Source organism: Chrysemys picta, chromosome 20 (assembly GCF_011386835.1).
Source record: "Chrysemys picta bellii isolate R12L10 chromosome 20, ASM1138683v2, whole genome shotgun sequence".
In the NCBI taxonomy this organism is placed as follows: Eukaryota; Metazoa; Chordata; order Testudines; family Emydidae; genus Chrysemys; species Chrysemys picta.
The window spans coordinates 14,865,136-14,890,713 of NC_088810.1; the positions used below are offsets into that span (position 1 = coordinate 14,865,136).

Here is a 25,578-nt window from a genome sequence, read left to right on the forward strand (position 1 = left end):
GGGGTGTAATAGGAGCCTATATAAGAAAAAGACCCCAAAATCGGGACTGTTCCTGTAAAATCGGGACATCTGGTCACCCTATCAGCACTGCAAGCCAGTGAAAAACCGCTGTGGCCCATGCGGACCTACCCGATGGCCCCTGGGTTTCCTTCAGGGAGACTCTCCTGGACTAGGCCAGCCCCATGGCAGGGACCCGCTGGATGGCCAGGCAGGCAGCAGTGCCACACTGAAGAGAGCCAGGCCACCGGCAGGCGAGCGGGAGGCGCCAGTGCAGGGTTAGCCAGAGCACACGGGTCAGTGCGAGCCAAGCAGGGAGAGAACCACAGGGTCTGATCCCAGCCAAGGTGCCTGTGACGTCCGTGGGCGCTTTGCCCCTTGAGGGCCACAGCAGAGTTGGGGGAAGAACTGAACGTTTGGTTTGGCAGCAGCTTTCCCCCTTACCCCCCTCCAAAAAAAATAAAATAATAATAATAATAATATTCCGTTCATGTTGAACAGACTCTGAAGCTTTTGGGACTTTTCAGTGAGTTGAAAACATCCATTTGGGGTCTGTTCCAGAGCAGGGATTTGAACCTGGGTCTCCCACACCCCAGCTGAGTGCCCCGATCACCTGGCTAAAGGTTAGCAAGGGCAGGGTGGTGGGGAGGAGAAGAGGCGTGGGGGTGGCCCCTTCTCCTTTGGCCATCTTGTGAAGGGCCAAAATTATTCATTCAAATATGCTCATCGTCTTGGATTGGCCGAAACCGCATTGGTCAGCAAACTGTCTGTTTCGAAACATTTCACCGCGCCCTAGCCCACAAGGCAAGGCTTGGAAACGGACCACGGCCCCGGAAAAGTCTGATCCAGAAGAGGCTCCTGCCAACACGTTCTTGTGTCATAGGGCGAGGGGCAGATGGGAAGCGCGGCGTGACAGACTCAGTGCTGTATCAGAGGTGGGCAAAGCTGGGTACTGCCATGGCACAAAGACCAGCCGACCCAGCCCAAATGACCTTCCCTTGGGTCAAGAGGGAACAAAATGAGAAAAAGGGAGGAAGGATGGCCCAGGGTCAGGGCACTGGCCTGGAACTCCTGAGACGCAGGTTCAGCTTCCTGCCCCACCTCCAACTCCCTGTGCGACTTTGGGCAAGTCACTCAGGGCTTGTCTACACAGGGAACTTAATCCAGATTAAATTCACACCCTGCCTTAAACCAGAAAAAGGCACTCTTATTCCAGAACCAGAGTGTCCACATGGGGAGCTGTTCTGGCCAATTTCCCTGTGTGGACAAACCCTTTAGTCTCTCTGTGCCTCAGTTTCCCCCGCTGTAAAATGGGAACAATGAAACTTGACCTCCTTTGTCAAGTGCTTCGAGATCTATGGACGACAAGTGCTAGAGAAGAGCTAGGTGTCGTTATCTGCGCAATGGGGATAACAGCACCGCCCTACCTTGCAGGGCTGTCTGAGGATAAAGACAGTAAAAGCCCTGCTGTGCTCAGATACTATGCAACTGAGGGCCAGAGTCGTGCAAGAGACAGATCACAGCCTGCACCCGCAATGACTATCCGTAGAGATAAGCAGCCGAGTCCTTGCAGGTTTAAAGGGACAGCCCGCAGAAAACAAAAGCATCATGGTTACAAAGGGGACGGCATCCCCTGGGTCAGCACCCCAATTCATGCACAGCCTGGCCGATAAGCGGCTGGGTCTGAGCCCCACCTTCTCAGGCAGCAGAGAGAAACAGCAGGGCTTGATTTTTTTCTCCCAACATATTAACTCTGGTTAAAGCAGGATGCTGGGAATAAACCCACTGTGTGCAGAAGGGAAGCCCGACAGACAGCGGCAGATCTGCTCAATGGGCCGAGCGCCCACATAGCCAACCCATTTGAGTCGTGGAAAATGAGCTGTTCCGGGAAAGTGACCCCCAGCACCTGCAGAGTGCGAGCCACGCGCTTGCTAAGAGAATCACCAGGGTATGGCAGGGTCACATGCTTAACCTCCAACTGAAACTGTGGCTAGGGGGAAACCTGCTAGCACTTAACATAGGCAGGAACTCAGACTCAGACTCATAGACTTTCAGGTCAGAAGGGACCATTATGATCATCTAGTCTGACCTCCCGCATGATGCAGGCCATAAAGCCGTCCCAACCCCTTTCCCTTGACTCTGCTGTTGAAGCCCCCGAATCCTGCGGTTTAGAGACTTCAATTAGCAGAGAATCCTCCAGCTAGCGATCCCTGCCCCATGCTGCGGAGGAAGGTGAAAAACCTCCAGGGCCTCTGCCAATCTACCCTGGAGGAAAATTCCTTCCTGACCCCAAATATGGCAATCAGTAAAACCCCGAGCACGTAGGCAAGAGTCTCCAGCCAGACCCTCATTGGCCATTATACTATTTACCAGCGATGGCACGCTGTTCCTTTGACTAGAATCATGTTATCCCATTAAACCATTCCCTCCATAAACTTATCTAGCTTAATCTTAAACCAGATAGGTCCTTCGCCCCCACCGTTTCCCTCGGAAGGCTGTTCCAATATTTCACCCCTCTGACGGTCAGGAACCTTCATCTAATTTCAAGCCTAAACTTCCCCACGGCCAGTTTATATCCATTCGTTCTCGTGTCCACATTAGTACTGAGCTGGAATAATTCCTCTCCCTCCATGGTATTTATCTGTAATAGGTCCGTGCCGGGGCTCGACCCTTCCGGGCAGGAGGGGAGCCACACCGACTCACTACTGGGGGAACAAGCAGTCCGTTAGTCCAGAAGCTCCGGCCCTCTGGTGCAGGGGCGGAGCAAAGCCGACAGCTAGCTCAGGGCTCAGGCCCTCAGGCTAGGGTGACCAGACGTCCCGATTTTATCGGGACTGTCCCGATATTTCCTTGTTTGTCCCGCGTCCCGACCGACATGCGGTCGGGACACTGGACAAACAAGGAAATGCCCCGGAGCCCGGAAGTGCTCGCACCCCCCCCCCCCCCCGCCCCGACTCCGCCCCCTCCTCCCCCGATTGGCTCCCTCCCCGAATCCCCGCCTCTTCCCCGGGCTCACCATTCCCCCTCCCTCCACAAGCGCTGGAGGGAGGCCCGGGAGACGCAGGGGAAGCGCGGGGCCGGGGTGAGTAACAGTCCGGCCTGGCCCCGAGCAGGCAGGACTCAGTTGGGTGGTTGGGAGAGGAGGGGGGCGACCCGCGGGGCCAGGCGGTGGCTGTTGTTGTTGTCCCCCCGGGCAGCGGGACACGGGAGCAGCCGCTGCTGCAGCTCCCACTGCCGCGGGGGAGGAAGCGGCCATGGCGCTCGGCGGCTGCGGCGCCTCCGAACCCCCCGAGCCGGGGCCTGCTGCAGGGACCCAGCAGCGCGTACGCTGGGCCCAGCCCCTGGCCAGTTGCGTCTGGGCTGCTGCCCAGCTGGTGCTATCGCGCGGCGGCCCCGGGGCGGAGGCATCGGCAGCCCAGCCCCGTTCGTTCCCCTGCGGGACGGGGGGGCTGGGGCCTGCTGCCCCCACTCCGGGGCCGCCGCGCGATAGCACCAGCTGGGCAGCAGCCCAGACGCGCCTGGCCAGGGGCTGGGCTGGGCGCAGCGTGCGCGCTGCTGGGTCCCCACAGCAGGCCCCGGCTCGGGGGGTTCGGGGGCGCCAGAGCTGCAGCCGCGGAGCGCCATGGCCGCTTCCTGCCCCCGCGGCAGTGGGAGCTGCAGCAGCGGCTGCTCCCGAGTCCCGCTGGCCGGGGGTGAGAACAGCCGCCGCCTGGCCCCGCGGGCCGCCCCCCTCCTCGCCCTACCACCCAACTGAGTCCTGCCTGCTCGGGGCCAGGCCGGACTGTTACTCACCCCGGCCCCGCGCTTCCCCTGAGTCTCCCGGGCCTCCCTCCAGCGCTTGCGGAGGAAGGGTATTTTTTTTTTTGGCCCCGCCCCCCGCCCCGCATCACCCGCCCCCTCCCCCCGCGTCCCGATATTTGTCTTGGGTGATCTGGTCACCCTACCTCAGGCAGGGGCTGAGCAGACAACCGGGAGTTCGGGGCTCAGGCCCCCTGGTGCAGGGGCTGAGCCGTCAACAGTTAATTCAGGGCTCAGGCCCTCTGGTGCAGGGACTGAGCCGACAGCAGTCAGTTCCAGGCTCAGGCCCTCTGGTGCAGGGGCGGAGCCGACAACAGTGAATTCAGGGCTCAGACCCTCTGGTGCAGGGGCTGAGCAGACAGCAGTTAGATCAAGCCTCAGGCCCTCTGGTGCAGGGGCTGAGCAAGCAACAGGTAAGGAGCCCAGGCCCTGGATCAGGGCGGGGCAAACACAGTTAAAGCTCAGGCCCTTGGTTGCAGGCGCTGAGCGAGCAAACAGTTCAGGTATGCCTAGGCTACTACAGCCGAGCGTTGGGTGAGGGGGAAGCCTGCCACCCATGAGCGGGGAGGTGGCAGGGGGGAACGCAGGCCCACCCACTCCACTGCGTTCCAGCCCGGGGCCCTAGCAGCGGTTACTGCCGCTGCTGGTCAGTGGGGTATCCAGACCGCAACACACTGACATTGGCTCACACTCGGTTGCAGCCGGACCGGGGTCGGCTATCCCCGGGCTACTTCCACGTTCCCCCTCAGAGTCTACCTCGTTCGTCGCACCGGGCTCGGGCCAGTCCATCTGCATGGGCTCCTCTCGGCCAGGGCTCGGTGGCAGGTCCGGTAGCTCCGCCGGGAAATCAGGCCAACGGCACTCGGGCGGCTCCTCCGGGTAGCAGCAGGGGCGGAGGGGTTCTGGTGCAGTCTCGCCCTCAGGGTTAGTGGGGGGGGGCTCCCAGGGTTCCTCCCAGCGACGGGAGCGGACGGGCTCCAGCAGCTCCTCCTCGTAGCGGGCCCGGGGTAGCTCTGGCCAGTTAGGGCTCGGGCCTCGGAGGTCTCCAGGCCGGGAGCTCCCGGCCGCACGTCTGCTCCCTGTGGTGGCTGGCCGTTGACTGAGCTCTGGCGGCCGGCCTTTATACTTCCTGTCCCGCCCCTTGACTTACGGGGGACGGGGACAGGCGGCGGTGGCTCCACCCACTCTGGTGCCTGCACGTGGGCTCCCTCTTCTGGGCAGGAGGGGAGCCACACCGACTCACTACATTATCCCTCTGATATATTTAAAGAGAGCAATCATATCCCCCCTCAGCCTTCGTTTGGTCAGGCTAAACAACCCGAGCTCCTCTAGTCTCCTTTCATACGACAGGTTTTCCATTCCTCTGATCATCCTAGTGGCCCTTCTCTATACCCGTTCCAGTTTGAGTTCATCTTTTTTAAACATGGGAGACCAGAACTGCACACAGTACTCCAAATGAGCTCTCACCAGTGCCTTGTACAACGGAAGCAGCACCTCCTTATCCCTACTAGATATACCTCGCCTAATGCATCCCAAGACCGCATTGGCTTTTTTCACCGCCACGTCACATTGTCGACTCATAGTCAGCCTGCGGTCTACCAGGACTCCAAGGTCTTTCTCCTCCTCCGTTACTTCTAACCGATGCGTCCCCAGCTTGTAACTAAAATTGTTGTTAGCCATCCCTAAATGCATCACCTTACACTTTTCACTATTAAATTTCATCCTATTTCTGTTACTCCAATTCACAAGGTCATTCAAGTCTCCCTGCAGAATATCCCTATCCTCCTCCGAATTGGCAATACCTCCCAGCTTTGTGTCATCCGCAAACTTTATCAGCCCACTCCTACAATTGGTTCCGAGGTCAGTAATAAATAGATTAAATAAAATGGGTCCCAAAACCGAACCTTGAGGAACTCCACTGGTGACCTCCCTCCAACCTGATAGTTCACCCTTCAATACGACCCGCTGCAGTCTCCCCATTAACCAGTTCCTTATCCACCTCTGGATTTTCATATCGATCTCCATCTTTTCCAATTTAACCAATAATTGCTTGTGCGGTACAGTATCAAACGCTTTACTGAAATCAAGGTATATTAGGTCCACCGCATTTCCCTTATCTAATAGGTCCGTTACTTTCTCAAAGAAGGAAATCAGATTGGTTTGGCACGATCTGCCTTTGGTAAAACCATGTTGTAATTTGTCGCAATTGCCATTGACCTCAAGGTCCTTAACTACTTTCTCCTTCAGAATTTTCTCCAGGACCTTGCACACTACAGATGTTAAACTGACAGGCCTGTAGTTACCCGGGTCACTTTTTTTCCCTTTCTTGAAAATAGGAACCACATTAGCTATTCTCCAGTCCAACGGTACCACCCCCGAGTTTAAAGATTCATTAAAAATTATTGCTAAAGGGCCTGCTATTTCTCGCGCCAATTCCTTCAATATTCTTGGATGAAGATCATCCGGTCCACCCGACTTAGTCCCATTAAGGTGTTCAAGTTTGGTTTCTACCTCGGATACGGTAATCCCCCCTCCTGTATCCCCCTCTGTCACGCTGCTAATATTCCTAATCTCTTCATTGGCCTCATTGAACACCGATGCAAAATATTCATTTAGATATTGCGCCATGCCTAGATTATCCTTAATCTCCACTCCAGCTATAGTCTTCAGCGGTCCCACTTCTTCTTTCTTTGCTTTCTTCCTATTTATATGGCTGTAAAACCTCTTACTATTGCTTTTAATTCCCCTCGCAAGGTCCAACTCTACACGGCTTTTGGCCTTTCTCACTCCATCTCTACATGCTCTGACCTCAATAAGGTAAGTTTCCTTACTGATCCCTCCCCTCTTCCACTCTGTGTACGCTTTTCTGTTTTTTCCTAATCGCCCCTTTGAGACGGTCGCTCATCCAGCTCGGTCTAAATCTCTTGCTTACTAACCGTTTTCCCTTTTTCGGGATACAGGCCTCCGACAGCTCATGCAGCTTTAACTTAAAATAATCCCAGGCATCTTCTGCCTTTAGATCCATTAATATGCCCAGCTGCACACAGTTCTCCCCCCACTGCGCACCTCCCAACAGGGAGACCTCTGCAGCCTAGTCCTGCGTGACCTCCCATTGCAATCAGGCAGGTCCCAAGCCTCTCGGCTGTTTAATCTAACAACACGGTCGTATTTTGACAGCCTCTGGTAGGGGATATCCCCTCCGGGACCAAAAGGGCCTGCCTGACAAGTGGGGGAAGGGCTGGGCAAAACAAGGAGCTTGCCTACTTTTCAATTAGCACCAGGGTCCACTGGGAAAAGTGCCCTCCCCCCCACAACAGATGTGTCAGATTCTTATTTTGAGCAGGGTGGTATTTTCTTAGAGTTTTGCCTTCTGTCATTTTCTCCTGCAACCTCCACCAAATTATGCTGCTTGACCATAATTAACATTCCTAACCGCCAGGACGACACTGTCAGAACTGCCACAGCCCAGTCCTGTAGCCTTAAAATCTCCCCTGATCCCCGTTTTCCACCTTGCAGGGTGCAGCCCATGGAATAGCACTGGTCTCCATGGGGGGGGGGGGGGGGCGGGGCTCCTTTTCCAGGCGAGATCCAAGCCCAGGAAAAGGAGGAGGATAACACACACCTCTCTCATATGCAGAACTCTCTTTTGTCCTTAGTATAAAATTAAGGTTATTCAAATGGAAATTACCTGGTTCTTCTTGTGCAAGGCTGAAAGGCACCAAATAGGAATAGCGAAGTGTGTTTTGTCCCCTCTACTGGTTGGTCCTCATAGAGGATAAGAGTCTACTACTGCTATCAGTTACTGAAGTTACTTCGGAAGCGTCGGGGTAACGGTCTGTGCTTTGGAGCTGGAGGTGCTGGCTACAGAGATGGGGTGGGGGATATTCATAGTGCGGAGACGGAGCATTGCAAACAGCACCTGCCCCACTTTATGCTGTAAATGCACCAGGAAAGAGCGAGTCTAGAGAACTTGGAGGCATGGCCACATGGGCTAGATACAGTGGGTAACATTTTCAAAAGCACCAAAGGGACTTAGATGCCTAAATCCCACTGACTTTCAATGAGCCCCTACATCACTTTTGAATGTATGCATCGCACAGCCAGCGAAGGACGCCTGTCACTCCTGGGAAGAGGCTCCCAGACCATGGAATATTCTATCTTGTTTAAATCAAAGGGGGCACTGTCAGGTATTTTAGCCCCAAAATGTAGGTTTAGCAAAACCCAATACCAAGGAGAGATTTTTTCTAACTGACGTGAAATACGTCGATCAATGTGGCTGATAGAAGCCAGCTTTGTAAAACTCCAGCTCAGCCAGACATCTATGACAAGTGACTTTTTACTGAGCACGTCAATTGCTCTTTATTCTTCCACCATCATTGCACTGCACCGGAATGAGTCACCTGACTCCCTCCTAGCCGGCAGCGGAAAGGGTGGGTGACTCGACGCTGCACCCGCCCTGGTGAGTTCTTATGACCGTTTTAAGCGGCTGATTTGAACCGCTTCTCTGCAGCAATGGACACTAAACACACCACAGCGCTCTGCTAGGGCATGGGAACCCGGAAGTGAAACTGACTAGCTACGAAAGAGAAACTGACTGGTCTAGTTGTCCCTGTCTAGTCTGGGTCAGATGGCATCAGGCAACAATTCCCATCAGACTCCCCTGCAGCTTCGCTACCAGGACAGGTCTCCCCTTGCTATATCCATGTACCTAAAAGGGGAGGCTGCAGCTGCACATGGCCAGACCCCTGAACACTCGCTCTTCAGGCCCCCATGGGATCTGCAGTTTCTCAACGTTTCTGCTCTAGGAGGTCACACCACTCCAGACTCCAGCCCTCAGCCACGCAAAGATTTGCTACCTCCTAAGGTGGAGATTGCAGTGGTTCCAGCCCCCAGGGAACTGGAGCTCCGGTCTCTTTACAGTGGTTTGGAGTTAGGGGAATAGACACTCGGTGAACTTTATTGCTCATGAAAATGCAAAGCCAAACAGCCATGGCTGGAGCAGAGCAAAGCCTTGGCTAACGCTCCTCCTCCACTCAGCGCCGACCCACAGCCCCACTCTTGTTCTAGCTCTGGGAGTTTCTGACCTGCCGCCTCCTGTCCAGCAACTCTTCTGAACAGAAGCCAGCTGGCAGGGCGCACAGTGGCCAGAGACCCCCTGGGACAATGCAGAGATATCACAGCTCGTTTCCCCTGTGCCCATCCCAGGCCTGAATCCTGCCTAGAGAGAAACTGGCCCAGCTGATCCTTCACACTACTGAGCTCCCTGCAAACCTGCAGCCACCACACCCAACCCCCTGGGCCAACAGTCCTGAGCAGGAGACCGGACAGCTGCAGAGAGAGGGCACTGCTATCTCCCGCAGAGCCCCCGCCCTTCTCCCTGAATCTCCTGCAGCCATTCACCCCATCACGCCTGTTTACTTCCCTCTGCCCTATCTCATGTGCGTGGCTGTGGGGGATGCACCGGCCAACCCAGATTCAAAGAGGTCTGAGCCAGCGGGGGGGAAGAGAGCAGGGATGAGGGGATTGCAGCTGCTTGCAAGATGAAATAGTCAGAAGCCCCTAGCCCTGCAGGGCGGTTGAGAGCATCGGGGTTCACTTTCCCCGCAGGAGCCAACGCTAGGCCAGGAGAGGCAGTGACCTCCCACCCATCCCCCATCTCTGCAGGTGGGATCCCAGGCCCTGGGGCCCCTGCCATTGGCTGGAACAGTTACCTTTTCCAAGGAGCTTTTACTGAGTTTCCCGCATTTTCCTTCCAGCCTGTCCAGCTCGGTCTCCTCATCCCCCTCCCCAGCCCATGTCACCTCCCCCTCCCCCATCTGCACCCCCACATCCCCAGTGGTTTTGTAGTGTGAAGAGCATCACAGCACATCCCCTCCTCTCTGCCCCAGGAGGAAGATGGGGGTAGGGGTGGGAGGAACTCCCGTTCTGCCATGCGCAGGGCTCACACCACGCCGGGCTGAGAACCTGGGACCACAGCTCGAGCCAGTTGCTGAGGGGCTACAGTTCAGCCTGCCTAGGGGGAATCACGCCCCCTGGGGAAGAGTAGCCAGTCAGGGGTGCTACAGACGCAGCTCGGGCTGGCTCTATTCTCTTCTCCCCGCTCCCATCCTGTGAGTAACGGGATGTGCCCCCCAATACAGGGAGCCTGGCTGCAGCTCCCCCAGGCTTGGGAGGGCAGAACCCGAGAGGCTCACAGTGAGTCTGGAGGGGGCAGACCAGATGGGACGTCACATTCATTTCCAGAGCCAATAACACACACTTTTTCATCCTATATTAGCGCTGGCCCTGCCAGGCTGCAGGCACCCTGTTTTCAGCCCCACTCACCCCATCCTGAGAGGGCACTGCCCAGAGCCGCAGCAGGACTGCCTGACTTCCTAAGGCTGCAGTGACAACGGACGTCAGCCCGTTAGGACTTTGTATCTAACCTGGCCAAGGGCAGGAGGCCACATAAACCCCACTGACAGGGAACCAGACCAAAGAGGCCCATCAGATCAGGGACCACCCCTTCCCACCGGTTCAGAGAGCCGACCCAGCGCCCACTGTTCTGGTCCGGCTTGGATCCCAAATCACAAGACACTGATTCTTCTTCAGATGCAGCAAATGGGCTGCTCACAAGACCGAAGGAGTCTTGGGTCCAGCTTGGATCAGGATGCTGAAGACTATTTTAGGTAGCACTAAAAAGGCTATTGGATCATCTAAGGTATTTATATGCCCCTCCTCCATCATTGTATGCCTCACGAAACATGTTTACCTCACCCCCATGGTATGGACAGGGAACAAAGCCATAGAGAGGCCACGTGACTTGCCCAAGGTCACACACAGAGTCTGTGGCAGAGCAGGGAATTGAATGCAGTTCTTCTAAGTGCCAGGCAAGCACCTTAACCTCTGGGCCACCCATCCCTATTTAGATGGAGGCCCCATTGAACAGGGGCTTTTACGCCTGCCTCTGGAAGACCCTCCGTGCCAGCCACGTGGCCTTCAAGACACACTCCCACCCCAGGAAGGGCCATGAGAGCCCCACCCCAAGGAGCACTCGGTCAAGGGTTAATACTAGGAACGTGCTGGATCCAGGCTGGCTGTAGGAGGCGGGAGAGGGTGTAATATGAACCCCTGGCTCCAGGCACCGAAGGACTTGAAACCCAAGGGTTAGAGACACTCCTGGGGTTAGCCTGAAGTCAGTTACACCCATGAGGGTACAAAAAGCCATTCGTTGTTCTCTTCCCTTAAGGGCTGGGGAGCTTCCCCATCTATCTCTCCCCACAGCCCGCAAACCATTCCCCAGGGTTTAGAATACGGACCGGCAATGGAGCGTGTGCGACCAGGGCCAGCCCGACAATTCCCGAGCACCCTGCTCCATCCCCTGCACCTGGGGGATAAACCGAGCTGCCGTGAACTTCTCCAAGCGCAGACGTGACGTCCCACCTGCCCCAGCTCCCAGAGACCCACCTGACGCAACCCCCCCGCCCATTCAGATTCCCATCTAAGGCAGCTGCCACCTCCCCAGCAGCTCCCTGAGCAGCTAATTCTACTTGTAATTTGAGTAAATAATCAGCTAATTAGCGTGGGAAAGCTTCCTCCCCACAGGATTCTGTACCTTCCCCACACCGCAGAGCCAAACGGGGATCAAAGCAGCAGGACACTAAGCCCACTAGGGACCCCAAATGGAGGAGGCAGGGGGGGCAGCAGATTAGCTGCGGCTGCACTGAATTCCCTTCCGTGTAGGGAGCAGGGCTGCAGAGATAGCCCTCAGCCAGTCTAGCAGTGAGGGTCACAATGCAGCTCTGGGCCCTAGAGCCATGGGCTCAGGTCTGGTCAGCCCATCTTCAAGGGGGCAGAGCGGAGGGAGATGGGGTTCAGAGACAGGCCACAAGAGCCGCTCATCTGAGGGACTGGGGCTGGTGAGCGTAGAGAGGGGACGTGAGGCCAGTGTCCATAACAACAAATGGGGCACAGAAGGCTGGTCAGCCCCTGCTATTCAGCCCCTCTCCTAGTGGAAGGACAAGGGGACAGTCAATAAGATGAAAAAGCAGCATGTTTCAAAGAGATGGAAATACATATTTTTCACACACACACACACACACACACGGCCTGTGGACGGACACAGCCTGTGGAACTCACTGCCACAAGATTTCACTGAGCCCCAAAACATAGCGGGATTCACAACAGTCAGGCATTCCTACGGACGGCGAGACCCACCAGAGTTCTAGTGACAATTAAAGAGGCGGCAGATGTTGCCCCATGTCATGGCCCAGGGGCCAGCTAGGGGCTTTGGGATGCTCCCCAACTGGAGGATTTGCAACATGGGCAGCCTGCCTGCAGGTTTCAGCTCTCGCCTGTGGCCACTGCAGGGCCGCATCCCTTGGTCACTAGGGCCTCCCACCATGGTCATCTCCTTGGGCTCTCGTCAGCACCCACCCTGCACTTCCACAGCCCTCCCCAGGTACAGGTACTTTCCATTGGTAACGCACCAGAGCCGGCTCTGAAGCAGGGATCCCAGCCTGCCGCCCCTTGGCCAGGGTTACGAGAATCCGCGCAGAAAGAGGCTTTGCCCACACATGCCAGTGCTAGGATCCTCTAAGGGTTATCACCCACTCAGAAGCCAGTTTCCACCACTGCTCCCAGTTTAAAAATCCTGGGATCATCACTGGTGTCCATGTTCATACTGGTCTGGTATCTTCCTTTAAAAAAAATATTTATTCAACTGTTTCAATTTTTTTTCCCCTATAACAAACCAAACAAATGCTAGATGCCAACATCTACAATGAGTACAAAGACCAAGATCCTGGCCTGGCATCTCCCACACAATCCCAAGTCATCTTCTCTGCCCTGGGGGCACCCGGTGGCAGGGTCCTTTTATCATAGCAGTTGGCCAATTCTCATTCCGCCACCTGCACCAGAATGGCAGTAAGTGCAGCTGGAATTGGATTCAACTCCTCCCCTGCTGCCTTGAAAAGCCCAGAACCTCTTTGGTTTGCCAGCCAGCCTCCTAGGAGATCTCAGACAGCACAGACAGCCAAGCCCAAACCCTAATCCTCTCCCCCTGCCCCTCACAGCCGATCTCTGCTGGTAACGTTAGCACCACCTGTGACAGCAGAGATGCCAATGCCCCATCCTGGGCAGGCCTGGCAGTGTTTCTGCTCCCTTCTCCCAGCAACCCTGCTCCAAGGGGACATATGTTCTTAGCACAGCCCTGGCTTTTGCTCAGCATCACCCAAGGCCAGCAGGACGGGCTGCAATTGGCATGCACTCTGTTGGAGGAAAAGGCCCAGGTAGGGACGATCGAATTGTGGAGGTAAATGCGTAGTTACGCAGGTGGTGTCGGAGAGAGGGCTTTGGATTCTTCGACCCTGGGATGTTGTTCCAGGAAGAAGGATTGCTAAGAAGAGATGGGATCCACCTAACAAAGAGAGGGAAGAGCATCTTTGCAGGCAGGCTTGCTAACCTAGTGAGGAGGGTTTTATACTAGGTTCACCGGAGTATGGAGACCTAAGCCCTGAGATAAGTGGGGAAGTGGGATACTGGGAGGAGGGTGCAACGGGGAGGCCTCCTGATTCATACTGAGAAAGCAGGGCAATTGGCTAGTAATCTTAGGTGCCTGTACACGAACGCAAGAAGCCTGGGAAAGAAGCAGGAAGAATTGGAAGTCCTGGCACAGTCAAGGAACTATGATGTGATTGGAATAATAGAGACTTGGTGGGGTAACTCATGTGACTGGAGCACTGTCATGGATGGATATAAACTGTTCAGGAAGGACAGGCTAGGGAGAAAAGGTGGAGGCGTTGCACTGTATGTAAGAGAGCAGTAGGATTGCTCAGAGCTCCAGTATGAAAATGGAGAAAACCCAAAGACTCTCAACAGGCTTAAGTTTAGAGGCGAGAGCAACAAGGGTGATGTCGTGGTGGGCGTCTGCTATAGACCACCAGACCAAGCTTTCTTCGGACAACTAACGGAAGTTTCCAGATCACAAGTTTCCCTGGTTCTCATGGGGACTTCAATCACCCTGACATCTGCTGGGAGGACAATACAGCGGTGCACAGACAATCCAGGGAGTTTTTATAGGGTGTTGGGGACAACTTCCTGGTGCAAGTACTGGAGGAACCAACTAGGGGCAGAGCTCCTCTTGACCTGCTGCTCACAAACAGGGAAGAATTAGTAGGGGAAGCAAAAGTGGATGGGAACCTGGGAGGCAGTGACCATGAGATGGTCGAGTTCAGGATCCTGACACAAGGAAGAAAGGAGAGCAGCAGAATACGGACCCTGGACTTCAGAAAAGCAGACTTTGACTCCCTCAGGGAGCTGATGGGCAGGATCCCCTGGGAGGCTAATATGAGGGGGCAAGGAGTCCAGGAGATCTGGCTGTATTTTAAAGAAACCTTATTGAGGGCACAGGAACAAACCGTCCCGATGTGCAGAAAGAATAGCAAATATGGCAGGCGACCAGCTTGGCTTAACAGAGAAATCTTTGGTGAGCTTAAACACAAAAAGGAAACTTACAAGAAGTGGAAACTCGGACAGATGACTAAGGAGGAGTATAAAAATATTGCTCGAGCATGCAGGGGTGTAATCAGGAAGGCCAAAGCACAATTGGAGTTTCAGCTAGCAAGGGACGTGAAGGGGAACAAGAAGGGTTTCTACAGATATGTTAGCAACAAGAAGGTGGTCAGGAAAAGTGTGGGACCCTTACTGAATGGGGGAGGCAACCTAGTGACAGAGGATGTGGAAAAAGCTGAAGTACTCAATGCTTTTTTTGCCTCAGTCTTCACAGACAAGATCAGCTCCCAGACTGCTGCATTGGGCAGCACGGTATGGGGAGGAGGTGAGCAGCCTTCAGTGGTGAAAAAACAGGTTAAGGACTATTTAGAAAAGCTGGACGTGCACAAGTCCATGGGTCCAGATCTAATGCATCCGAGGGTGCTGAGGAAGTTGGCTGATGTGATTGCAGAGCCATTGGCCATTATCTTTAAAAAACTGTGGCGATCGGGGGAGATCCTGGAAGATTGGAAAAAGGCAAATATAGAGCCCATCTTTAAAAAAAGGGAAGGAGGATGATCCGGGGAACTACAGCCTCACCTCAGTCCCTGGAAAAATCATGGAGCAGGTCCTCAAGGAATCCATTTTGAAGCACTTAGAGGAGAGGAAAGTGATCAGGAACAGTCAGCATGGATTCACCAAGGGCAAGTCATGCCTGACTAACCTAATTGCCTTCTATGAGGAGATAACTGGCTCTGTGGATATGGGGAAAGCGGTGGATGTGATATAGCTTGACTTTAGCAAAGCTTTTGATACAGTCTCCCACAGTATTCTTGCCGGCACGTTAAAGAAGTATGAGCTGGATGAATGGACTATAAGGTGGATAGAAAGCTGGCTAGATCATTGGGCTCAATGGATAGTGATCAATGGCTCCATGTCTAGTTGGCAGCCAGTATCAAGTGGAGTGCCCCAGGGGTCAGTCCTACGGCCAGTTTTGTTCAATATCTTCATTAATGATCTGGATGATGGGATGGACTGCACCCTCAGCAAGTTCCCAGATGACACTAAACTGGGGGGGAGGGGAGAAGTAGATACGCTGGAGGGTAGGTATAGGGTCCAGAGTGACCTAGATGGATTGGGCCAAAAGAAATCTGATGAGGTTCAACAAAGACAAGTGCAGAGTCCTGCACTTAGAACGGAAGAATCGCATGCACTGCTACAGACTAGGGATCGTGGGGCTAGGCAGCAGTTCTGCAGAAAAGGACCTAGGGGTTACAGTGGACGAGAAGCTGGATATGAATCAGCAGTGTGCCCTTGTTGCCAAGAAGGCTAACAGCATATTGGGCTGCATTCGTAGGAGCACTGCCAGCAGATCGAGGGAAGTGATTATTCCCCTCTATTCGGCACTGGTGAGGTCACATCTAGAGTATTGCATCCAGTTTTCAGCCCCCCACTACAGAAAGGATGTGGACATATTGGAGAGAGTCCAGCGGAGGGCAACGAAAATGATCAGGGTGCTGGGGCACATGATTTATGAGGACAGGCTGAGGGAACTGGGGTTATTTAGTCTGCAGAAGAGAAGAGTGAGGGGGAATTTGATAGCAGCCTTCAACTACCTGAAGGGGGGTTCCAAAGAGGATGGAGCGAGGATGTTCTCAGTGGTACCAGATGACAGAACAAGGAGTAATGGTCTCAAGTTGCAGTGGGGGAGGTCTAGGTTGGATATTAGGAAAAATGATTTCACTAGGAGGGGGGTGAAGCACTGGAATGCTTTACCTAGGGAGGTGGTGGAATCTCCATCCTTAGGGGTTTTTAAGGCCCGGCCTGACAAAGCCCTGGCTGGGATGATTTAGTTGGGATCGGTTCTGCTTTGAGCAGGGGGTTGGACTAGATGACCTCCTGAGATCTCTTCCAACCTTCATCTTCTATGATTCTATACACTCACACAAGCCCCAGGCTGTTCTCTCTGGCTACACGTGTCTCTCCACCCCACCTGCAAAGCTAGTGCCAAATTCACACCAGAGCCAGCCCCTGTGGCTCTAGGGAGTGTGCACCCTTCCCACCTGACAGGGCAGAGGGGAGCAGCCCCAGCAACTGTGGGGATAACAGGCGCTCGGCCTGGCCACGAGCGATTCAGCAGCCCGGTTAGGGGAAGGCTGCGTGTTTCAGCGGTGTGTTTAGAAGAGCGCCTGGGGTCTGGAGGTTGCAGGGTTTAAATAAACTTGAAATCTGTCTCGACTTCCTTCCCCAATTTCACAAGCTCCATTTCCTGGCCCTTCTCGGGCACGCTCAGCTGCTGCAGGAAATGCTGGGCTACGCACTTTGGGGGTCGTTTTTTTTTTTTTTTAATATTTGAAGAGTTCTTTGAAATGCAGCACAGATGCTTTTGTGAAGAACTCCCCTACCCCAAAGCAGCTCTGGGAGGGCCAAATCCCCTGCCCGGCCTCCCCAGGCCCCCCCCCCCACACACACACACACATCAAACCCAGGGCACACAAAGAAACAGCAGCACTCAGTGGGCTCCATCACACCAGCCCCATGTGGATCTGCTTCCTGGACCTGAGGCGTCCTCTATTGACACAAACAAGCCTGGAGGGCCGGCCTGGCCATGGGAGAGGGAGCCTGGGTCTGCTCCCATGAGCCCAGTGGGGCCTGGAGTCTGTCCACCATCGGCCGCACCGCCAGCCCTGTTCTGAGGGCAGGCTCCTGACAGTTCGCTGATGATGACCAGCGGGACCTTGGGACTTGTGATATCATAAACCTAGTCGTTCTGCGGTCATACACAGAGCCGTCCAGGGAAGAGAGACAACCTGACTCTCAGCGGTAAAAGAAGTAGGAAATCAGTCAATAAAAACAAAAATAGCAGCTTATAGGCCTTCCTCCTACTGCACGTCATTAGAGGAATCAAAAAAGGGGCCTAAACCCCATGGTTTGCTTGCCCTTCTGCCCTCAAGTTTCCAGGACAGGCCTGGCTCCATCTCTTGCAGCAGAACAGCAGGCAGTCCAGCCCTTGGGCATTTTAAATGGGAAGGAGGGTTTTTTTGCTTGCGTTATCACGAGCGGAGATTAAAAAGGCATCTGGATAAGCAGCAAGCTGGGGAGCCAACAGGGCCAGTTCAGCTACATGACCAGAAGCTGGCCACATCACTGCCTGTCATACGTAGGTAATACAAGAACACCCCAGCACACCGCGCTGGCAGGTCTGCGCCTTGAACCAGCAGCCATTCAAGAAAGCGCCACTGTCTTAGCTGGATTTTGCTTTGATGCGTAAAGTGCATCCATGTGTTGCCAGCACAGAGTGCCCGAGTCAAAGCAACAGCGGGGTCCGTTGCCCGGTGTGCTTCGCGCCAATAAACACACCAGGGGGAGAAGCAAACGAAGTTTAGTTGGGATCCCAAAGCGGTGCAAGGAGACTGGCAAGTCTCAAATCAAGCACATTAACAGGAACAGTTTTTCTTCTTTTATACATTTTGCAGTTAAGCCTCACCCCCCCCTTTCCCCTCTAGCCCTCCCTTTCTCCCCCCCTTCCTCCCTCTACCCCTCCCGTCCCTGGTAATAGTTAAGTCATTCTTGGCAGCTATAAGCCTAGCTTGTTAGTAACTTCTTTAAACCGTTATCTTGTCCTTTTTCCCTTCAGCCAGAAACATGCAGGCCTCATTATTACCGCTTGAGCAGGGGGTTGCACACAGATAACTGGTTGCTTACATATTCCAATTGCACCTGGCTTTTGAGGTTGATTAGAGTTTAAACATGGAAGGATAGAGTTTGGTTCACTTAGGCCTAGTGCAGGAAGGCTTCATTGACACTTTGTGGCCTTCCACCCTCCCGAGTTACCTAGGGTGAGGCCTAGTGACGTCAACACATGTAACAAACCCGTCTCTCTCCCTGTTGCTTTTGCAGGCTGGGCTCTTTGATCTGGGATCAGGAGGTGTTGGGGGTTTTTGTTGCTGTTGTTAAGGGTTTTGCTGCATTTCTGCAGATGGCGCTGGGATTCCCCTCCCCCATGCATTGAAAACTCAATTCCACAGGTGTGGACTTTCCAAGCTGGTGCTGGAGCAGCTTCGGTGCTGTCCCATCCAGACGTTCCAGCCTGACAGATCCTCCCTACAGGGCCAGTCTGCAAAGCCCCTTCCTCCCCTCAGGGAGCCCCGGCTCCAGCACCGACTCTCACAAGGAACTGCTCACCAGTGGGCATAAGGGGTTAACAGCCTGGTCCGACCAGAACCATGGGCTCCTCCTCCCTTGGTGCTGAAGCTCCCACTCCACATAGCAGCCACGCGCAGGCAGGTCCTGGGAGCAGCGTTCTTGGGAGGCCACAGTCAGGAGGGCCATATAAGCACCTCCATAGCTGTGCGGCCCCAGGATCCACAGGAACTGGTGGGGCCATGTAGCACAGTAGAAGCCAGGGATACCCCAAAGATCCCTGTGAATTCTGGGTCAGGGTGGAGCCATGGACTGAGGTGCAGGGTCTGAATGCTCAACTGCAAGTCGTGAAGGTCAGGGGTTCGAGTCTCGCTTGATCTCATCCTGAAAGGCCACCTCCAGTTCACCCAGCTGCGTATCAGGTTCCTGATCCATTGGGGCGGGGCAGGGCAGTTGGACGGGATGCTGGCCACATGGTTCTCTTGCCATAGCCGTGAAACTGACCTGCCTTGATCGCAGCCCGATGAGCCATTGACTGGGCGAATTTTGACTTTGTGCATCCATGGGCTAAGGCGGAGGGTAGAACCTCTGGCCATCGCACCCCCTTCCTTCCCATGCCAAAGGCGGCTTTTCAAACCCCTCTGCCTTCCAGGGAGTCAGAAACTCCCAGATAGGGTCACGCTCCAGAGATGCGACTCCCCACTTCTGCATACGCAGGCACCCGTTCGTGCACAGAGCGGGGCGTGCCAGAGTCTGGCTGCGCCCTTCTGGCTGGGGAAGGGAGGTTTAGTATCATTCCAAGGGCTGTGATCCACAATCTGATTGAAAATGGGGATAAAGCTCTCAACCTCCACCCCCCAGGGCAGAGTCATTAGTGTCTGTCTGGGTCTCAGCAGATAATGCGCTACAGATTTCCAAGTGCCCAGCACGGTTTGCAGGGGAGTTGGACAGCCTCCCCCCGCCAACACGCTGAAACCCCAGTCCTAGCTCTGTATTGGTATCAGGACCTTCCATGGCCCAAGCCGGTGTTTGGGAACCTGTCTGTACTGTTCCTGCACAGTGTTGCAATCCTGCCTCGCTGTCCCATTGGACACCATTGGCCTCATTATTACAGTTTATTTCTAAATCCCCTCCTTTGTCCTGCCAATTCACCTTCAGCTTCCAATGCCTGCACCCCGCTCCCCCCCCCCACCCCCAAACCAGCTTTCATTGGCCAGAGCAGCTGCAAATAGCCACGCCCCTGAACCAATATCTGGAGCTAGGAGCGGCTCGTCTCTAAAGACAATGGAGCACAGGGCAGACTGGGTAAGGATCAGACTGAGAAACCGCAGAGCTCACACATACACACACCCCGGCCCTTCTGCTCATCCTTGGGCCACCCAGGGGTTTCAAAAGCCGCCCACCAGCAATGCCCCACGGGAGCCTGAGAATTAAAATAACCCCTCTGGTAGACACAGGCTAATGGGGATTAGCTGGGAACAGGGCACAGGGCACAGGCGATTATAAAGGCCCACAATACTCCTCCTCCGGGACTACAGCCATTCTTTCACCACTGCTCCCTTCCAGCTTCAAATTTCTGGCTTCGATCCCCAGCTCTGCCCGTGGTTTACCACGCCTTCGGCTCTGGCATTTGGCTTCTGACCCTCGGCTCATTCCTGGACTTTGCCCTCCCTGGACCCAGTTCTAACCAGTTATTAGTCTGGGTGGGAAGCCGGAGCCCCTTGCGCTCCCAGGCAGGAATGGGCCATATAGGGCCATATTCTAGCTTTCCTTGGGCGGGTGAGAGGGCACAGGGGGCAGCATGAATCCTGCATGACAGACCACTGGGAATGCCGGATGTCCCTCATGGGTGTGGCTGGGGCCCAGCTGCGAGGCCAGAGAGCAACAGTGGGAGCATTTTCTGCACCTTCTTAAAGGGAGCAGCAGGTCCCACTCCCGAGGGGGCTCCCCAGCCCACCGCCACCCCTTGTTGGCAGGCCATCGCCAGTCACTGACCTGTAGGGTGACCAGATCTCAAGAGTAAAATATCAGGACACATGGGGAGGGCACACCGGAGGTATGGGGAGGGGAGTGCACAACCCTAGGAAGTTGCGAGGGGGGTGCATGGCCCCGGCTCCGGCCCCCTCTGCAAGCCGCAGGTCGGGGACACACGGCGCCGGTTCCACCCCCTCTGCAAGCCGCAAGTCGGGGACGCACGGCCTTGCTCTGGCCCCCGCCGCAAGAGGGGGTCACAGGGCTGGTGCAGGGGGTTGGGGCGCAGGAAGGGGGTTCGGGGTGCTGACTCCGAGAGAGAATTTGGGTGTGGGAGGGGGCTCAGGGCTGGGGCAGAGGTGCGGGCTCCGGGCGGCGCTTACATCAGGCAGCTCCCCAGAAGTGGCAACATTTCCCTCTGGCTTCTAGGCAGAGGGGCGGTTAGGTGGCTCTGTGCATTGCCACGCCCACAAGTGCCGCCACAGCATCTCCCATTGGTCGCGGTCCCCAGCCAATGGGAGCTGCGGAGCCGGTACTCATGGCGGGGCAGTGCGCACAGCCCCCCGGCCGTCCCTGCACCTAGGACCCAGAGGGAGATTTTACCACTAGCCATCTGAGTAGGGAGCCTTCCAGCTCAGCACCAACCGGAGGCCTGGCAGCCCTACAATATTGGGAGAAATGGGGTGGGGAGCCCCCTTGGGAGTGGGACCTGCTGCTCCCTTTAAGAAGGTGCAGAAAATGCTCCCACCGTTGCACACTGGCCTTGCAGCTGGGCCCGAGCCACACCGCATGAGGGACCTCCAGCATTCCCAGTGGTGCTAGTTTCCACAACGACTGTCATGCAGGATTCATGCCCATCATACATCGGTCGGGACACAGGACAGAGAGTTAAATATCGGGAAATTCCCGATTTTATCGGAACGTCTGGTCACCCTACTGACTTGGGGCAGGCCCCCACTGCAGCTCAAAGGGTCAATACTGTGCTGCTCCCACATAGCCAATACGCTAGTGTGGTGGGGCGGCTGCCCCACACAGGGAGGAAGGGTTAAAGCAGGCCAGAGGGAGCTTGCGCAGAACCCTCCCATTAGAGAGGCCAGCCAATCAGGAGGTGGCTTGTTGCAGCGGCCAATCAGGGCCAGCAGAAGCCATATATAAAGGGCTGCTCAACAGAGCAAAAGGCAGTCTCTCCCTGGTCTGCTAGGGAGAAGGGCTGGGTGCCTAGGAGCACCGTGGCTAGAGCAGTGCTGGGCAGGGTAGCAGAGCAGAAGGAGCTTCTGGCTGACCGCTGCCAGACTGAGGCCCCGGAGGAAGGGCAGACAACATGTTAGGGCTGCCCCCGACTTGCCCCGAGGGAAGTGGCCCACACAGACTGCAGTTTGCCCCTGGAGCAAGGGACTAGACTGGTGACTGCAGCAGGCCACTGAGGCGAGTGGCTGGACTATAGACTGCCAGTCCCCCCGAAAGGGGTGGGAGACAGCGGAGAGAAGAGGACGCCGGGGAGCAACGCGGGTCACAGAGTTGTGGAGACAGTAAAGCGGGAGTAACGGCGAGCGAGACACCACCGGAGGAGGCCGCCCTGTGGAAGGATTTGAGCTAATTCCAGAATGGCCAGCAGGAGGCGCCATGGTGGTGAGTCTCACTCCGTCACAACTAGTTAGTGTAGGGTTACCATACTTCTAGGTTTCCCCGGACAGGTCCGGCTTTTCGCTCTTTAAATAGCCGTCCGGGGGGGGATTTCTAATAATCTAAAAATGTCCAGGATTTCCCCCGGTCGGCTATTTAAAGAGCGAAAAGCAGCTGACAGGGCGGCCGAGCACCGCTCGCATTGGGGCCTCGGCAGTCAAAGCCCCTTCCCAGCTCCCCCGATCCCCTGCAGCCTTACCACGCCGACCAGCAACGCTGGGGGGCGGGGCTGTGCGCCTGTGAGGGAACGCGGCGGCAGGGCTGGCAGCGGTGGCCAGAGCCCCTCCCTCGCTTCCCCCCTCCTCCACAGCCTCAGCACGCCGGTTGGGCGGGGCGGAGCCAGACATCTGCTCTAAGCCGAGCGGCACGGTAAGGGGGCCGGGGAGTTGGAGAAGGGGGGCAGTCAGGGGACAGGGAACGGGGGGGGGGGGGTTGGATGGGTGTGACGTTATTGACATAAACTGGGACCGTATAGATCATTGTTGCAACCAAGGTCCTGCAGTGGCACCCAAATCTTGTATAAAGGGGGTCAAATGGGGTGTCTAGGACAAGGTTATGGTTTACTGGTTATGATTATGCTGTCTATATGTGTGTATCAGTTTTGTAGTTGAAGTTATGAATATTGGCTCTATACTGTCTGTATGGCAAACTTATGCTATGCTTCTGGATGACATCCCAGACAAGCTGAGATTAGCTCTGCCTAGCCTGCTTGATGGCCCATTAAGGACCATCAGCTATACAATGGACTCATTGAGAGAAGGCAAATATGCCTTCAGAGGCAGCAAAGTATGCAGGAACTTGCCCACGTGACTCCAGACTCCATTTTGCTGTAATTTTCCACAGTAAGAACAAAGAGGTGTTCTTACACCTGGAAAAGACTATATAAGGCTGATGCCTCATCTCCATCTTGTCTTCAATCCTGCTTCTTACCTCTGGTGGAACTTTGCTACAAACTGAAGAACAGGAGTACTTGTGGCACCTTAGAGACTAACAAATTTATTAGAGCATTTATTAGAAGCTCTGAACAAAGGACTGAGGACCCATCCCAACGGGGGATGTATTCCAGAGACTTGATTTGAACCTGCAGTTTATTCCATCACTGCTACAAGCCTGAACCAAGAACTCTGCCATTACTGTATGTAATTGATTCCATTTAACCAATTCTAACTCTCTTCTCTATCTTTTTCCTTTTATGAATAAACCTTTAGATTTTAGATTCTAAAGGATTGGCAACAGCGTGATTTGTGGGTAAGATCTGATTTGTATATTGACCTGGGTCTGGGGCTTGGTCCTTTGGGATCAGGAGAACCTTTTTCTTTTACTGGGATATTGGTTTTCATAACCATTTGTCCCCATAACGAGTGGCACTGGTGGTAATATTGGGAAACTGGAGTGTCTAAGGGAATTGCTTGTGAGACTTGCGGTTAGCCAGGGGGTGAGACCGAAGTCCTCCTAGTCTGGCTGGTTTGGTTTGCCTTAGAGGTGGAAAAACCCCAGCCTTGGGCTGTAACTGCCCTGTTTGAGCAATTTGTCCTGAGTTGGCACTCTCAGTTGGGTTCCGCCAGAACCGCATTGTCACAATGGGTCAGGGGTTCTGGGGGGGCTGTCAGGGGGGCAGGGGTGTGGAGAGGGGTTGAAGCAAGCAGGGAGCAGAGGGGGTTGGATGGGTCGGGAGTCCTGGGGGTCTGTCTGGGGGCAGGGGTGTGAATATGGGGTGGGGATGTGGATAAGGGTCGGGGCAGTCAGGGGACAGGTAGGGTCCTATGGGGGCAGTTAGGGTGGGGGGTTCTCAGGAGGAGGCAGTCAGGGGACAAGGAGCGGGGGGGGGGTTGGGGGTACTGAGGGGAGTAGTCAGGGGGTGGGAAGTGGGTTGAAGTGGATGGGGGCAGGGCGGGGCTAGAGCGGGACTTCTCCCCCCCCCCCTCCCAGTATCCTCTTTTTTGATTGTGGAAATATGGTAACCCTAATCAACCATCAGAGAGTTTAGTGACTTGCAGAAACTAAACTGAAGATATCCTTGAGTGATGGCCCCAATGCACTAGGGAAATGCATATTAATTAGTCTGCTGGTGCAGCAAGATTTACAGACAAGCGGTAATGACCGGACCATTTTCTTAGCACATTTTGATGGTGCTTACATGCAGATTTCTTAACACTTACCAAGGTAAATATCATACCCATGACTACCGGCAGGAAGATGAAGTTGAGGGTGGTGATTTGCAGCAGACAGCAGTCCTGATCAGGATTTGTGTGAACATCCTCATACTGAACAGGTGGCTGAAGACCTTTGCAACAGTTACTCTTCAATCTGGGAGGCTTGACAGAACGAGACAGACCGGTTCATTCAACTAAACTGAAGCCAACCAGAAATTTCACTTCATGTCTAGAGACCATCCTGGCTCAGCAGCAGATTCCCGCCTAACGCCCAACTGTTCGGGCCAAAGGGTTCCATGGTCAATGAAAACCCTGGGATGGAGGGTTTGCAAGACTGTCTCTTTGAAGACAGACTCTGCAGGTCCTGATAGGGTGCTCGGTATTATACATTTATCCTGAGTCTGGTTAAAGGAGGGTTTCACAAAGATTACTGTCACCCCCTGAGAAAAGGGTTGGTTAGCTTTGGAAAGGCTTTCCGTGTGAAGAGAGAAAAGACATTAATGCATCACATTTCAGACTTGGGTCCCTAACCGTAGGCCACTAAATCAAAGTGACTGGCTTTTCAGAGGAGCCGAGTCATCGCAACTCCCCACTGAAGGTATTTGGAGCTATAGATACTCAGCACGTTGGGTTAGGGGCAGGCAATCGGCAGCCTAAATATGGACTTAGGGATCTAATCCTTTAGACACTCAAGACTGAAAACGTTGGCCTGTTTTAAAGCAGTAAGAATTGCCTCCTGCTCTAGTTTCCCTACTCAGCAGCTCCACAAGTGCCTTACGTGCCCACCTCTGCATTTGGCCACATGTATTTCTTTTACCAGGAGATCTGATTTTAATTGCTCTACTGCGCCCATCAATAACAACTCTGGAAGAAAAATCATTATGGCTTCAAAACCTTACCGCCCTGACATTTCAATGGCAAATGGTTAGCTTTCATACCTGTTTTTTGAATTTGAAGTTAAATTCCCACATAGGTTCTCATCTGTTCCCTTCAATCTTTCTGCACCAGAAAAGCAAACACTGATATGGGGGGGGGGGGGAATACAGTAGTAGAGTTAATTATTTCATTTTTAGTGAATTTCAACACAGGCAAAGAGAGCTCAAACTACAAACCACAGGAGCAGCTGAAGAGATGGCAGCAGTCTGGTCCCATTCGTTACATTAATGCATACCTGAGAGACAAGGTGGGTGAAGTAATATCTTTTACTGGACCACCCACCTTCTCTCTAATATCCAGGGACTGACACAGCTACAACTACACTGCAAACGTTAATGCATACCTGGCATTTTCCATTTGCCAGTCAGAAGGTGGCAACCTCGCTATACCAGAGGGTGACACAGGACTTGGGCTCTAGCAGTGCTTC

The 25,578-nt window shown here is 54.4% G+C and overlaps 1 protein-coding gene and 1 long non-coding RNA gene across 2 annotated transcripts in view; one reads left to right on the plus strand and one right to left on the minus strand.

The window, feature by feature from the left end:
• NDUFS2 (NADH:ubiquinone oxidoreductase core subunit S2) overlaps positions 1-25,578 on the plus strand; it is a 349,529-nt gene that overhangs the window by 70,319 nt on the left and 253,632 nt on the right. The window lies entirely within an intron of this gene.
• LOC135976846 (uncharacterized) lies at positions 24,183-25,578 on the minus strand. Its single transcript, XR_010594137.1, has 3 exons — positions 25,495-25,578; positions 25,154-25,234; positions 24,183-24,377 (listed from the first exon to the last, which is right to left on the minus strand). It is a non-coding gene; the product is annotated as an uncharacterized LOC135976846 (long non-coding RNA).